Raw genomic sequence first — 17,635 nt, 5'->3', positions numbered from 1 at the left:
GTTGCTACACTTGATCAATCTGCAGTACCAAAACTGACCGTTGGGGGGTAGGCAAAGCTTTGAAATGCACCCCGTGAACGATGATGACAGTTTGGGATTTTTCACGGCAGGTGGTGCCATGACACACTTTTTTTTGTTTCCTAACTGACATCAGAGAAACGTTTTATAGCATCTAAAATACCCAAAACACGCAGGCTGATATTTTTAGTCAAACGCAAAACACAAATAAAAATGAGTTAAAGTGTCCCAAAACTACTTCAAAATGGCCACGGAAATGGCGAGTTTCAAAAGGTCCCGCCCCCTTGTTCGTGACGTCACGCCAGGACGTCTTTGCATTACTCTAGAATCAAAACAATGGCTTCAGATTGGGAGAAGATGCTTTCTTGTTAATCATCCAGTTATGAATATGAATCAAATAGTTTTGAAGAGGAAAGCATACATGTTTGCAACTCTCTCTCGACTCTTGGTAGTCGAGTCAGGCAAACAGAGAAAGTGGCTTTTTATCTCGGCTCTGAGGCAACACTTTGGACTTCCAGTGAGCATTGATTCATTGGTTAGGTTCCCAGACAAAGTGTGTATCCCAAAAATTTATTTCCCATAGGAAACCATTAAAATGAGAATAATCCGTTCCCAGGTCCCTATAAAACAATGTTCTACTTTCTAATTTTCTAAGCCTTATAACTACAGAAAATGTACCTTCACTGTATCACTGTAATTTTTTGTTGTTGTAGGCACCATAGACTAGATTTGTCCTTGAAATAACTTCATAGCAAATGTGTTTGCTGTATTTTTGTTCAAAATGTACTATGCACATGTACTCTTAATACACGTGATCTTTTTTAACATGAAAGATTAAATACGACAGTCCATGTGGCCATTTTTCAAGAAGCACGTGCATGCCAGCCACAATTGCGTAACCGATGCTTGTGCGAGAACTGCGGCAAGTCAGAAATGGAATATTCCACAGTTTGGGGGTTCCCGATTTAAAAATCCTGTTTGGAAAGAGGAAACATGGTGGCTTGATGCTGGATGCTTATAAATGGATTTTTCCTTGTGCGAATTAGGAGATCATGAATGACAGCTCCTGTATGTTACCGGCAAGGATTCCCAAATTCGACTTGCTTTATTTTAAGGATTGTTGCCATGACAGGGCGGAAAAAGATGACATTGTATTGTCAACTCATACATTTTTGGTGAACCTGCAGCATTCCAGGAAAATAGAGGAATAGGATATGATACATCTCATGATTAATAGGGGAAAAAACTGTCTTTGAATTTTGGCACAGCTTCCAAACACAACAAGCTTATCCTCCATCACAAACACACAAAAGCAACCGTTTATTTTGTGCAAAACACCTTGGCATACGAAACCTGCCTATGAGAATGCCAACTAACACACCTTTGTATTCACCAGACCTTATTCTCAGACATAAACACCACCAACACATGCGTACACACATTCCTGTTTCAATATTTTTGTGAGGTCTGGCTAACTCCAGGTAAACACACACACACACACACACACACACACACACACACACACACACACACACACACACACACACACACACACACACACACACACACACACACACACACACACACACACACACACACACACACACACACACACACACACACACACACACACACACACACACACACACACTTTCCTACACTAGGAGGTCAAACTAAGAGTCCCAATTTGAAAATCGTACCTGGAAATAGTTGACTTCCCACCCCGCCATTTTCTCTCCACTCTGGGCCAGTACACTCGTCATTTTTTATTTAACTTATTTGCGTGTGAGTCACAGCTCAGAGCTCCTGTTAAATACTTCAAAGTAGCTTTGCTGTCCAGAGTCCCTATGCTGCTCTGACATCATTGAACAACTGGGGACTATCCCAGCTCTGTTTGGTCGGTAGGGTGGGGGGCATCCTGAACTAGTAGCCAGCCTATCGCAGGGCACACAGAGATGAAAAAACATCCGCGCACATACTCACACCTTGGGACAATTTCGAGTGTTCAATCAGCCTCCCATGATTGTTTTTGAAATGGCAATGGAGGCAACCAGAGACCTGGAGAAAACATGTAAACTCCACACAGAAAGCCCGCAGCTAGACTTGAAACCTTAAACTGCGCAGTGTTAAGGTTGACACGCTAATCACTGGACCACAGTGCCGGCCAATGTTTATGGAGTATATGGAGGTAGGTAGGTCGATCGTTAGACAGATAGTTAGATAGGTCGGTTGGTAGATAGATAGATCGGTCGATCGTGTCAGTCGGTGGGTAGATAGATCGGTGGGTCAGTTGGTAGATTGGTCGGTTGCACTTTCCCAGACATGTCTCTGCCTGAATCCCTGGCTCCCCTCTCAACCAAAATCGCCATGACAACACCAAAATGAAACATACCATAGGGGTCTTGTTCAACGGAGTACCTGGCTCGGTGTGGTTGAACGTACCTCAAGATCTTTTGGAAACTGCAGAGGGCCAATGGAGTTGCATTAGCACATTAGCATGGGTAGCAATTGTGGCTAGCTTGGAATAGGTCAGATCCAACTGTGTTCCCAGGTCACTCACAACAGGTCAGACGATCCAAAGGGCCTCCGTGATCTCCAGAAAAGACGACTCATGGTGAAACAGTAAGGGTTACAAATCAGTATAGTTTAGTAAGCATGATCGAATTCACAATAAAGAATCAGAATCAGAATCAGAATCATCTTTATTGTGAAGTATGTAGCTTTTCTTCCATTTGATTGCAATTAGGCCAGACACACGTTCCATCGTGAAAACATATTGCTTTAATTTTTTTGGAAATGACGCTGTTAAACAAAAATGGGCGGGATGGGGCACAGACTCTTCCACTCTCCAAAATTTTTGTAATCGTGGTGGGGAGTCTTTGAATTATCAATCACAGAGAACCACAGATGAAGAACTATATCAACGTTTTTTTTCGTTATCATTGTTGTTTTTAATGGTTTGGACTATACACTCAGTAAGATTTCATGGACAAAATCTAATTAACATTAGTCTGCCAAGATGAAACAAACTTGACAGGGTGCAGAAAACACATGCACAGCATATAACGCATTGCACAATGCAATGACCCGACGCCGAATGGTCATGCCGGGAGTCCTTTTGACTGCCACTGATTGGAACGACCAGAGCCTGCGCGGCTGCAGGCAGGGCCGACAGTGCTACCCGTTGGTCGCCAATCAGAACGTGGCAGTCTGCCACTGATCGGGACGACCAGCACCTGTGCATGTACAGGCGGGGCCGACAGCGCCACCCGTTGGTCGCCAACCAGATCATGACAACGGGGACCTGGGAACGGATTATTGTCATTTTTAATGGTTTCCTATGGGAAATGTTTGGAAGACACATATTTCGCCTTACACACACTTTTACTATACTTTTACTTACACTTTACGTTTGCAATGATGATGGCGACTACTGCCCACCCCCTCCCCCCCTTTGACAGTTGGCACTTTGTCAGCCCTACTTTACAGTATATGACCCCTCCTCATGCATGAATGATGTATAACAAACATAATCACCCGAATGTAAACACTGGATCGACTGATTGCTCTCGGGTCAGCGCCATGACCATAAGTACAATTCTGGGAAAATTCCCCTCCTGCCCCCAGTACCCCTCCGTCCCTCCACCATCCCCTTAATTGCCTTGTTTACTTTCACAGATTGACTTGAAGTGGCACTGTGACAAAATGTTTTCCCACAAAGTTAGCTTGGGATGATGCATACATTTATTTGGGCACGCGGATGACGCTACACCGCGACTGCGCGTGTAATAACGTCATCGGAAGTATGTGCAATACTATTTAATCTCCTCCAGAATTGATATGATATTCCTAAATATATCAGAGAATGAGATTCTCGGGCCCTGCCCGTCAATCATCAACTCCTCACTTTAGCCACGACAGAGAATAAACACAAGATGACAAAAAATGGGAACGAGAATAATAGATAGCTGTCTAGCTGACTGGCTGTTCGCTGGCTAGCTGTTGACTATTAGCTATTTATCCATGTGCATTGTGATGTACAGGTATTGTCAGCCAAAATCATGGTCAAAATGATTGGAATATTTGACCTATTTTATGTTCCAAAGCAGCATATGTGCAGGCTTTGAAAATGTCAAGGGGCCCGAATGAGTTCTTTCAACACCCATGTGTTAGCAGTTAGCATTGAAAGTATATCAGTATATGGTATATTACCACTTCAAAAAGCTTATAAGCACACAGACAGGATTTATAAGAAAAAAAACCTAATTGGTGTGGTCTTGGATGCATTTGGTTGAATGACAAGCCTCCTGATTTCCTATTTGGCCAACGAGAAGCGTTTTATTTTGACGATAACACATCACACGCAAGCTGTGCTCGAAAAACATCTGTGCGATGAAGCATGAGGCAATGAGCAAACGAGAACCAGGTCGATGACACATTTCTGCTCTGTTTCGTGTGCTTTCAAAGCCCTGATTGGCCATTTGTCATTTGTTTTGGTTCGAGTACATACAAAATAAATATGGTGTAGTATTTTCCATCTTATAGACTGAGGTGGTACACACAACACACTGCCAGATGATTGCATGTAGTGAAGTTTTGGTAAACAGGAGAAATGCCTTCACGTGCACATTTATCTCAGCTAATGAGAAACACATGGCTACTATAGCTTAGTAATGGAAACAGTTTGTGTGTGTGTGTGTGTGTGTGTGTGTGTGTGTGTGTGTGTGTGTGTGTGTGTGTGTGTGTGTGTGTGTGTGTGTGTGTGTGTGTGTGTGTGTGTGTGTGGATACAAGAATGCGTGTCACTTGGTGAATTTGATTGAAATAATGCCACAAATGTGTTTGCTTGACAGTCATGTGACCTCATCATGCTGGCTAAGCTAAAAAAATGCAAACATCAACCTATTAAATGTGCCTTTAGTTGTAGTTCAACTCAGAGTCACGCAGAGCTCGTCTGGCCTCCGTCTGTCATTGCGTCCTTGCAGCTTGGGGCTGTCGGGTTTGCTCAAAACGGCCCCCACGTTCACATTCCACAGTCTGCACAAGCTCACAAACACTAACGCGCACTGGGTCAGTAGGACAATGCAGTATGTTTGTCTGGACGCCAGTTTCCTGAGCGTCTCTTTTAAGTAGCATGTCTCTCCGTCTCTCAATGTTTGGATGACATATGGATGGTTGGTCGAGAGACAGATAGTCCGAGCGACAGACAGACCGAGCGACAGACAGACCGAGAGACAGACAGCCCCCTTGTTCGTGACGTCACGCCAGGACGTCTTACCTTGCTCTAGAATCAAAACAATGGCTTCAGATTCAGTGAAGATGCTTTCTTGTTACTCATCCAGTTATGAATATGATTCAAATAGTTCTGAAGAGGAAAGCATAAATGTTTGGAATCGATTAAAGAAGTCCTTCCGGATCAATTCGAGCAGTCAGGACTCCAATGTAGCATCCCAGAAAATGCACAAGATGGCGCCCAAGTTCCGTTGGAAATGGGCTGATTTGTCTGCTGGAAATATATGTCAACTAGTATCAAATAGTAGTCTTGGTTCAACACACAATGATTCACCATCGCGTTATTTACGTGTTTTCTTTCTAATTTGGCCATCAACTTTTCAGACCAAACAAAGTACCCAAAATGCATTGTGTGTCGCTTTCTCAGTTAGGGGCGTTCCTTCAGTGACGTCACGTCAGGCATCGTCATCAACACGAAAACAAGACTTCCTGAATATTCAGTACGAGTCTTAAAATATAAAATATAGCTATATATGCCGTAAAATATTTGTAAAATACACTCAGTAGAAGTCATTTGAAGTGATTTTACAAATTATGGGCACAACTTATCCGGAGGCGTCGGTTGTCCTTTAAGTACCTTGCAAATATGCCCATTTTCTAAAGCAGTATCAACACAAGCCAGAGTTCAAGTGGCCTCTCTTTCTTGCTTTGCTCACACAGTCAAGGACATGCATGAAGGTTCACACAAAAAAACACACCCTGAAATTACATTCAGGCCAAAGTATGTGGGCCCACTCAGTCTAGCTGTTGTCATGGTAACGACCAAAGGGAGTGGAAGGTTAATGAGGGGGTCAGAAGGTAACCACAAAGTGGGCTGCTACTCATTTTTCTGCCCAGAATTCAAAGAATGCAACCGGTAAAGCCGGTGAGACGTGGTCTGTGAACACAAAATTAGGAACTGAAGCAAAAGCAAGACTGGGAAGATGAACGAAAGGAAGCTGGAAAGTACCTCAAAGGGTACGTCAGGCGAGGATGAAGAGGTGGGAGAGGTGTTGGGCAACGTACAGCTGCAATAACATAGTCTGTGTGTGTGTGTGGGGGGGGGGGGGGGGGGGGGTGTAGTTAAAGGCCTCAAACAGCATACCTATACTCAGCCAACTTGGCCAGTTCCTCGGCCTGTGTACTCTGGTGTAGTCATCTCCTTCTCTGTTCCGGGAGGATGTATATAATATATACACGCACACACGCATGGTTTTGGAATGTGGGAGGAAAAAAAAAGAGTGAGAGAGAGAGAGAGAGAGAGAGAGAAAGAGAGAGAAAGAGATAGAGAGTACAATAGAGGGCGAGAAAGAGGGAGAGAGAGAGAGAGAGAGAGAGAGAGAGAGAGAGAGAGAGTGTGGCTGCCACTGCTCACCCACAGAAAAAATATCCTGTAACTGTAAAGTGACCTTGAGAGTTTTGAAAGGCGCTTAAACATGAAATATATTGTTATTATTATTAATAATAATAATTATCATCATCATGGATTTCATTTATAAGCGCCTTTCAAAACTCTCAAGGTCACTTTACAGTCACAGAATAAGTTTTTTTTTCTGTGGGTGAGCAGCGGTAGCCACATGCGCCAGCGTTCACTCAACCTGGGATAACTCAAATACAGTAGATAGAAAGTTAGCTAGCTGGCTAATAGATAAATAATAGACACTGCAAGAATCCAAACTAGGGCGCGGAAAATCCTACTGGACCCTCCGCACCCTGCCCACCACCTTTTCCAGCTACTCCCCTCAGGCAGGCGCTACCGATCCATGCGCACCAAATCCAGCAGACATTTAAACAGCTTCTTCCCCCAAGCCATTAACTCTTTGAACTCTTTCAACAGTAGCCAAAATGGAACTGTATAGTGCCACTTAGCAGTTTTTTTGACAACGATACTAGTGCAGCGTGTTCTACCGGAAACAAATTCCTTGTGTGTCCTACATACTTGGCAATAAAGATGATTCTGATTCTGATTCTGACAGCTAGCTAGATAGATAGCATAGATGGCAAATAGATAGGTAGCCAGCTAGCGAGATTAGCTAGCTAATAAATAACTAATAGATAGCCAGCTAGAGAGCTAGCAAGCCAATATATTACTCTACGTGTCATAAAGTGCTTGTGCGCACCTCCGCAGAAAAGAACACTTGCACATGTTTGAAGCATAAAAACATTTGCCGTTCAGGATCATCGAGTGCAGTCTTCTCCGACCTCACATCTGGCAGGACTCGGGACCACCTGGCCTTAGCTTCGGTTCACAAACCTGCGGTAGCCTCACACAGGTTTGAACCGCACACCCCTCCACCTCCGCACCCACAAATAAAACCATCGCGGCCGTTTTGCTTTTAGATCCGCCGAAGTCCACCGTGAGAAGAAAGTGACCTCTCAGGGTTCTTGTTGAGATATGGTATATTAAGCAGTACAGTGATACCTCAGCTCACGAACATAATTGGTTCCCAGAAATTGTGTGTGAGGCGAAAAGTTCATCTTCCGAACATTTATTTCCCATAAGAAACCATTCAAATGAAAATAATCCGTTCCCAGGTCCCCATAAAACATAATTTTCTACTAAATAAGCATTAAAACTACACAAAATATACCTTATTTTATGTATAATAAATGTGCTATTGTATTGTAACTCAAGAAATAAACTGTACGATATAATACAGTCTATATAAACTGTCTTTTGACTTTGGTTTATGTCGACATTAGTAAGAAATATTGTGCTAAGTCAATCTTTGTATTTTCTCTAATACCGTACAATAGCTATCTGGCTGGCAAGCTATCTTGCTAGCTAGCTATTAGCCTTACCAGCTTGCTTTCTATCTATTTTGTCTTACTATCCTATTTGAGTTACTTCCGGGTTGAGTGAACGCTGGCGCGTGTGGCTGCCGCTGCTCACCCACAGAAAAAAAAATATCCTGTAACTGTAAAAGTGACCTTGAGAGTTTTGAATGGCGCTTAAAAATGAAATCTATTATTATTATTATTATTATTATTCATAATATAGTGGTTTTATTGACCTTTGTGATGGTCGCTGATGTAGTTGCCTCTTGATGATATCCGAGTGAAGTTGCCATGCTTTCTCGGCAATAATACCCTCACTCACACTGTCCTCTGCTAGCTGCTTTTCATGAATCCAAATCAACAGAAGTTTCTCTTCTGTTTCCTGAATCTCCTTCATCTACTCAACTGTAATTTTCTTTTGTGTCTTCTTCTGATTAACATGAGCCTGTGGTGGGGACTTTTTCGGTCCCAAAAGAGCAAAAGTAGTCCACTTGATAACAAACCACGTCTGCACTCAAAGAAACTAGTGCGCCAGCCACCGTGGCGCTGTGTGGTTTGATTCGTCCGCCAAAAACTAGTTGGTCAGCCGAGACTAAATGCTCACGAATTTAATGTTCGTGAGGCGAAAAGTTCGTGAGCTGAAGCATTCGTCAACGGAGGTAACACTGTATATGAAAATCTGGACTGAAAGGCTCCCAGGCAAACTGTGTTGCGTGCCATTTCCACTGCATTGACTGCATCTAGACTCTTTTCTCTGCAGCTGTGAGCTGAATGTGACGTCTTTTCTGCGGTGAGGAAATGACATCATCTCACCCTTTGCTGCACTCAGGTTATGCGCTCACTATTGACCTAAACGGCTGAAAGAGACCCCCTATAAAGGACAACCGATGCCTCCGGACAAGTTGTGTCCATAATTTGTAAAATGACCTCTACTGAGCGTATTATACAAAGATTCCAACGCATATAGCTATATTTTACTCAACTCGGAACTAACTCAAATAGATTGAGAGCTAGCTAGCTAATAGATACAGTAATAATAACAATACATTTCAAAATACAGTAAAGTCTCGTTATATCGATATTCTCGGGAGTCTGAAAAATATCGATATAACCGGGACTATCGATATATCCAACCCTGCGCGCATGTAATTTTGTCCTTGCGTTCAAAGAAATAGCATCGTAATAAGCGGTACTATCGATATAACCGATATCGATATAACGAGACTTTACTGTAATAACACTTTCAAAATGCTCAAGGTCACTTTACAGTCACAGGATACAGTCGCTAATAGATAGCTACCTAGCCAGCTAGATAGCTAAACGATAGCTAGCTAGCAAGCCAGCTAGACAGCTAATAGATAACTAGGTAGCTAGCTTGCTAGACTGTCATAAGTCTTCTCTCATAAGGAATTCTGTCAAACGGAAATTCCTTAATCCGGAAAAAAATAAGAGATAACTAGCTAGAAAGCTCACCAGCTAGATATCCATATAGATAATAGATAGCTAATAGATAGCATATAGATAGCTAGCCAGCTAGATAGCAAGTTACACTCGACATTTCACAGCTAGCCAAGTTCCTGGAACTATAACAAGTCCGGATCTGCACCCTCCACACCCCTGGTAAGTAGTGTAGGGGGTACCCCGCCGACTGCCCGAGTAGGCAGCCATCTTGCTTTTTTTATATGCCCTGCGATTAGCTGGCAACCAGTTCAGGGTGTCCCTTGCCTAATGCCCGAAGATGACTGGGATCTGCTTCAGCAACCCCCACGACCCTAATGAGGATAAAGCGGTCTGGAAAATGAATGAGTGGATGGATGTTTAACTCCATTCTCTGACAAGCTTAATCAGAAGCTAGCTTCTTCGAGTAGCATCCGGGTCATCTGGTGTGAAGAAGTGCTTGTGGGTGTGGCCCCCTATGCTGAACACACAGAAAAACATGGTGTGCAGAGTTCAGTGTTACAGCCGGCAAAGCCCCCCCCCCACTCCTCGCCAGACGGCCTTTTCAGCTAAGTCAGGTCTTTTGTGCTAGCATGTGTTTGCACAATGGTGATCCAAGGCTGTGTTCATAAATATACCTCCTCTGGGTGTTTTCGTCTACTTCGCTTTATCTGTACACGCTTCACTTGTCGTTCTTCTGCCCTGTGGTGTGACACTAATGCTTGGAATCTTACCTAAGTTGGCTGAATGCGCAATTTTGATTCCGCATACAAACGCTTCCGCTCACAAACATTAAATTGGCGAGTATACCGTCTCGGGTGACGAATTAATTTTCGGCGGACGAACCATACCACACGGTGCCACGGTGGCTGGCGGATTAGTTTTCGTCACCCCCTTTTTCATTGAGTGCGGATGTGGTTTGTTATCAAGTATAGTACTTTTGCTGTTATGGGACCGGAAAAGACCCCACCACAGGCTAGTGTTAAGCCGAAGAGGACACAAAAGAAAATTACGGTTGCAGAAGAAGATCATCGAAAAACACCAATGTGGTGTGCGTTTGTGTGACTTAGGGTCCCAGTACCAGTACGCTAAGTCGACCATCGCTACGTGTGGCTAAGGGTGTTTCTGTGTTGTCTTAGCAACGGTCTCAGGCAATAGAAGAGGTTGAAAAACTTCTGTTGATTTGGATTAATGAAAAGCAGCTAGCAGGGGACAGTGTGAGTGAGGGTATTGTCGCAGAGAAAGCACGGCAACTTCACTCAGATATCAAGAGGCATCTACATCAACGACCAGCACAAAGGTAAATATAACGACTTTATTATACAGTACAGTTTATTTCTTTCATTACAATCCTATAGCATATTTATTATACATAAAATAAGGTATATTTTGTGTAGTTTTAAGGCATATTTAGTCGAAAATTATGCTTTATGGGGACCTGGGAACGGATTATTCTCATTATATTGGTTTCTTATGGGACATAAATGTTCAGCTGATGAACTTTTCGCCTTACACACACTTTCTGGGAACCAATTAAGTTTGTGCGCTTATGCATCACTGTACAAGTTTGTCTGCTTGATACTTTTCACATTGTATCACAGTTGTTCCTAAGAGGTTCCACTTAGATTAAGGAATTTGATTAGATTAGCCTTTATAAGTGTCATCCATACTTATTTGTCACGTTTTTATGATGATACTAGTGTAGCGTATTGTACCGGAGAGAAATTCTTTGTGCGGTCTACATACTTGGCTAATAAAGATGATTCTGATTCTGATTCTAAATCCGGGTGGGGGTGATTCCTTGTGTGCGGGATGCATGGCTGGAAATAAAAACACTTTCATTTTTTTTCTTGAACAGCTTGTTGTTCCCCGTGGCTCCTACAAGCCATCCAAGAAAAAGAATGTGTTTAATAGAAATTCAGTTCCTCCCATAAAAACCATAATTGTTCCTCTGGTACTTCCGCGTGAACCCCCTCTTATTGTGTCAGATAATCACTCACACACATCAACACCCACGCACATACAATACCACATGAGAAAATGGGAGCACACAAATGTAATTTCGATTAGCCTTTAGCCTTTGTTAGTCTCGCAGTGGACACATTTACATTTCACAGCGGCAAAGTCATGGAACGAAAAGGAAAGGAAGAAGTCGAAAAACAAAAATACAGGAGCTGCTGTAAAGGCAGCCACTCTCGCGCTACCATTTTAAAGTCAAAACAACAACAAAAAAACTAAATAACAAATAATATGACACAGACAGTCATTCAATTTTAAGGACTTTCTGTTGCAAAAAGCAATTCTTGATGAAAGAGGAGAGGATCAAAGCATCATTTTCACCAGTGGATCAGGGACATCATGGTGAAAAGTGCACATCTGCTACAAGCTAAATGTTGAAAGCAAACACGAAACTGTAGCATCCATTGACGAAAGTGATTGTCCCACATCTCCTGTCCCACGTGAATCCGCTTCAATTCCAAGCCGCAACAATTCCACATACTAAATAACTAAAACTAAATAAATATGACAACACAACGACACAGACAGTCATATGGTAGGTGTTTTTATTTATCTGGCTATCTAGCTAGCTACCTAGCTGGCTACCTAGCTAGCACTTTATTTGCTATATGTTAGCTATCTAGCTGGCTCATTGGCTATCTACAGTAAAGTCTCGTTATATCGATATTGGATATATCGATAGTCCCGGTTATATCGATATTTTTTCGGACTCCCTTGAATATCGATATAACAAGACTTTACTGTATTTTAGATGCTAGAAAACGTTTTTCTGATGTCAGTTAGGAAACAAAATAATGGTGTCGGTTGTCCTTTAATGCCAGTGATAGTGCACTATGGGAAAACCATAGTGCCAAAGGCTTTCAGAGTCATATTTTTATTTTATTTTTCAAATTACAGGGCTAAGGCCACACCTGACAGTGAAACTGAAACATCGGACCACACACTTTGTACCCTGAGAAAGTTGGCTCCATCATTTATTAACACAACAAACGGCTGGGATTCATTTCCCCATAGATGAGCCAGCTTCTCACTGCCAGGAAATGTCCCAAGGCTGTCAGATGTCGAATTCTGAAACTAAACAAGGCAAGGCAAGGCAAGGCAAGGCAAGGCTATGTTTCTGACAGGGCCAAACAGGCTGCAAACAGCCAGACGCCGTAAACACGGCAATGATGCTGAAAACCAAGAATGGCTTCAAATTTCTTCCATAAAACAGAAGTGGCCCCAGGTCACCTTTCAAATTACTGCTGCTGTGGACTGCAAATTTCACCATTGTGGGACCATTAAAGGACAACCGACACCATTTTTTTTGTTTCCTAACTGACATCAGAAAAACGTTTTATAGCATCTAAAATACCCCAAACATGCAGGCTGATATTTTTTTGTCAAATGCAAAACACCAATAAAAATGAGTTAAAGTGTTCCAAAACTACTTCAAAGTGACCTCAGAAATGGCGAGTTTTAGAAGGTCCCGCCCCCTTGCTCGTGACATCACGCCAAGACGTCTTGCCTTGCTCTAGAATCAAAACAATGGCTTCAGATTCGGAGAAGATGCTATCTTGTTACTCATCCACTTATGAATGATTCAAATAGTTCTGAAGAGGAAAACATAAATGTTTGCAATCGATTAAAGAAGTCCTTCCGGAGCATTTTGAGGCGTCCGGACTCCACTGTAATGTCCCAGAAAATACACAAGATGGCACCCAAGCTCCGTTGGAAATGGGCTGATTTGTCTGCTGGGAATTTGTGTCAGCTGGTATCAAATCGTAGTCTTGGTGCAACACACAGCGATTCACCATCGCGTTATTTATGTGTTTTCATTTTAATTTCGCTATCAACATGGATCAACACGAAGTTTTCAGACCAAACACAGTACCCAAAATGCATTGTGTATCGCTTTCTCGGTCAGGGGCGTTCCTTTAGTGACGTCACGTCAGAAATCGTCACCAACTCAAAAACAAGACTTCCTGAATATCCAGCACTTTGCTTGCTTTATTCCCTGTAAATGATAGCTGTGCATGTGATGCACTTTGTTACAGCTTCTTGGCTTCTCGAGCTTCTGTTTACTACTTGTCTTCTCTTTCTTGCAAATTTCCCCATTGTGGGACTATTAAAGGACAACCGACGCCTCCGGAGAAGTTGTGTCAATAATTTGTAAAATCACTTCAAATAACTTCTACTGAGCGTATTTTACAAAGATTCCACTGCATATAGCTATATTTTACGTTTTAAGACTCGCGCTGAATATTCAGGAAGTCTTGTTTTCGAGTTGGTGACGAGTCCGTACATGACGTCACGTCAGGAACACACTTGACCGAAAAAGCGACACACAATGAATTTTGGGTATTTTAGATGCGATAAAACGCTTTTCTGATGTCAGTTAAGAAACAAAAAAATGGTGTCGGTTGTCCTTTAAATAATACAGTGAGACCTCAACTTACAAACACCTCAACTTACAAACTTTTTGTCTTACAAACGTCAAGTTTATGAAAATTAAACCTTATAATAAGCACTATTTTCATAATACACACCCACCACGGCTGGCGGAGTGATCTTCGGCGGAAGCACACGACCGAATAGCACCAGAGGTTAAGTTACCAACAGTCCTTATGGAAGGTGACTCTCCTTCCATAAGCCATCAACGACCAACAAAAAGGTCAATAAAACTTTATTTTACAGCAGTTTATTTCTTTAATTACATTCGTCATGTAATGCGCCTCTCTTTCCAAACAGCAATTCCCTTTGACCTTCGACCTCCGACGCCATTCCATCAAACCATAAATGACCATCACAAATGTAAATAAAGTGACTTTATGATACAATGCAGTGTATTTCTTTCATTACAATACAATAGCACATTTATTATACATAGAATAAGGTATATTGTGTGTAGTTTTAATGCTTATTTAGTTGAAAAGTATATTTTATGGAAACCTGGGAACGGATTATTCCCATTTTCATGGTTTCCTATGGGAATTTTTTTTCTTGAGATACACACTTTTCGCCTTACACACTGTGTCTGGGAACCAATTAAGTTCGTAAGTTGAGGTCTCACTGTAATTTCTTCTACTGAAATCAAAGTCAAATGTGTTCAGGTAACCCCCACCAAAAAACAAACATAATTGGTCTCATAGTTCAAATATAGTCAGGTTTGAGGCTATTCATATTCTCCCACTCCAGAATTTATGACATGCCTTTCTACACTATATTGCCTCACGAATTGAAGTTAAGATTCGAATGACGGAATGGAAACTGCATGCAAGGGGCCGCGCAGCCTGGGCTTGTTTATGAAAGGCCGAGCTGTGCGAGGTCAAGTCCTGCTTTGACCACACAGAGCAAAAACTCACAAACAAGTGCGATCATAGCAACATACAAACGCCAAGTTCTGGATTTCGGAATATTTGATCAAAAATTCAGAGTATTTTCATCATAATACATTTCATTTATCAGCACGTTTCAAAACTCTCAAGGTCACTTTACAGTCACAGGAAAAAGTTTATCTGTGGGTGAGCAGAGGCAGCAAAAAGCAAAAATAGCAACTAATATTGCAGTTTTATGAGGTTATGATTCCACACGTTCAGCGTAAAAATTCAGTTTCATGATAGTATTTCCTGACCCACGACACCCTCTAGTGGACGTGTAGTAAATCACACCACACTCGCAGCTATAGAGTGATTCAGACATAGCACTACTGAAGGCCAAGGAGTGACAGACACAGCCCGCCACTGCTTAAATAGACCTTTAGTCAACACCAACAACTGTCTGTATGGAAATGCAATCCATTCAGAGATCAGTATAATTTTTGTTCATACATTTTTGATGCAATTACATTGCTTGGCTTTGAATGAATATCAACCAAGAGAGTACATATCATGTCACATGACGAAACACACTGGATTCTTGTTCACAGGGAGGCCAAGTAGAGTTAAGCAGAAGTGCAGCAACAGCAAGGCAGGCAGGAAATAATACTCCTGTGGAATTTCCCAAACTCCTCCACCAAATACATCACTTATGAGTAGCTCTTAGCTCATTTCCAGCCACTTGTGAAGACATTCATACCGTAAGTGACTGCAGACCAATTTGTCTTAAATGAGAAGACTTGATCTCTGGACAGTGTCACCCAGAAAACACATGTACAGCAGGTATTTAAATGGTTATTTTAACAATTAATACATAAATAAAGTCTGCATTACGAACTTTGTACCAATTTGTCAACTTTGTACCGATCTGTCGTGGTGACGAAGGAGCTGAGCCAAAAGGCCAAGCTCTCAATTTACCAGTCGACATCTACAATCCATCTACAATCCATCTACATTCCAACCCTCATTTTTGGCCATGAGCTACGGGTTGTGACCGAAAGAACCAGATCCCGGATACAAGCGGCCAAAATGAGCTTTCTCCGAAGGGTGTCCAGGTTCTGTTAAAAAAAGGGTGTCCTGAGAAATAAGGTTTGAAGCTTGGTCATCTGGTCGGGGTTCAGAGCCCAGAAGCTTCTCCTCTACATTGAGATGAGCCAGATGAGGTGGCTCGGTCATCTGATGAGGACACCTAGTCTCTGGTGAAGTTCTCCGGGCATGTCCTACTGGCAGAAGATCCCGCAGGAATTCCAGGAATAGCTGGAAGAAGTGGCTGGGGAGAGGGAAGTCTGGGCCTCCCAACTGAAGCTGCTGCCACCACGACCCGACCTCAGATAAGCGGCAGAAGATGGTTGGATGGATTTTAATAAATATTTTAAATGGTATCCATTGACAGTGATTACCTGTCCAGACATGCTAAGACCAACGTGGTTACACGAGTAAATTTCTGTCTTTGAATTACCATACTTCACCTGATAGATTTGGTTAAAGCCACCAGACAGACTTATGGTTTTCTCCCACACCCACACACGGACACCCACACACACTCAATTACACAAATTTTCCCCAGCTTTTAGTGGGAAGAAAACACAGCCGTAACTTTTGCTCGGGTTACTCTGAAAGACAGACAGATTTTCCCACTGGATTAGTCCCTCCACACACCCTGACATCATCTGACCACAATACATAAACTGTGGGTCAACAAATACAGCATCTCAAACACCCAGCAGTAATAAGATCACACTGCTTGGTCTTGGTTGCCACCTGTCCCCATCAAAGAGGAGAGATATTCATGTGCTTTCGCATCAATCCCTGCTGGGAGTGTGTAGGGAGCGGGGGTTCTCTGAGCCCCGACTGGGGGTTCACCACCTTATCGCGATGAGGCACTTTGCGCGTCTCCATGACCCCGAGAGCTTCGTCGGTCGGAGTCTTATACTCCTGGCAAAGTCACCCAAGCCCAATAGGTCGAAGGGTAGAGGCCAGACAAAGACTGATCCCAAACCCGCACCCAGGGGTAGGCATAGGCGGAGTACAACAGATCGGACTACCGGCAGACCCCTGCAACCGCACTCACTTGAAGGTCTTCTCGAGTCCTCACTCATACCACTGGAATACAGTGGGTGTGGCAGTTTGTGGAGGACGGAATTGCGCGCCGCGTACCTAACACTAAATCCATTAGTAGCCCAGGTTTCAGTTCCAAGCGAAAGCTATGTCATCTTCGACTCCGATGGACTGCCAAAGAGGATACACTTCTTGATCAAATCAGTGGGTTTAGTCTGTCAAGTGGGTTGCCTGCAGGGACTTGTGAAGTCCAGCAGGTGTCTGGTGGTTGCCGACACAGTATCAGCACAGTTTCAACACCGTGTCATTGTGTTAATGAGGCCCTGAGGACTAATCACTAGTGATAAGGATAACGAAACGTAAAGGGGGCAATGGATCCAAAAGCAAATGGGTAGGAGGATAGGTGCAGTTTCAAGTGGTCTGTGGAGGAAAAGACATAGCCACCGGAAAAGAAAATCAAAATCAATCAGTTACGTCCCTTCTATCATCCATTTATGAATATTATTCAAATAGCTCTCAAGAGGAAAGCATAAATGTTTGCAATCGATTAAAAAAGTCCTTCCGTATCAATTCGAGCCGTCTGGACTCCAATGTAGCGGCCAGAAAATGCACAAGATGGCGCACAAGCTCCGTTGGAAATGGGCTGATTTATCCGCTGGGAATGTGTGTAAATTTACAGCGTGTTTATGCGTGTTATCG

The sequence above is a fragment of the Hippocampus bargibanti genome, linkage group LG01, assembly GCF_051943395.1.
Source record: "Hippocampus bargibanti isolate YZ-2025 linkage group LG01, ASM5194339v1, whole genome shotgun sequence".
NCBI lineage: Eukaryota > Metazoa > Chordata > Actinopteri > Syngnathiformes > Syngnathidae > Hippocampus > Hippocampus bargibanti.
Note: the sequence above shows the minus strand (reverse complement) of the source record.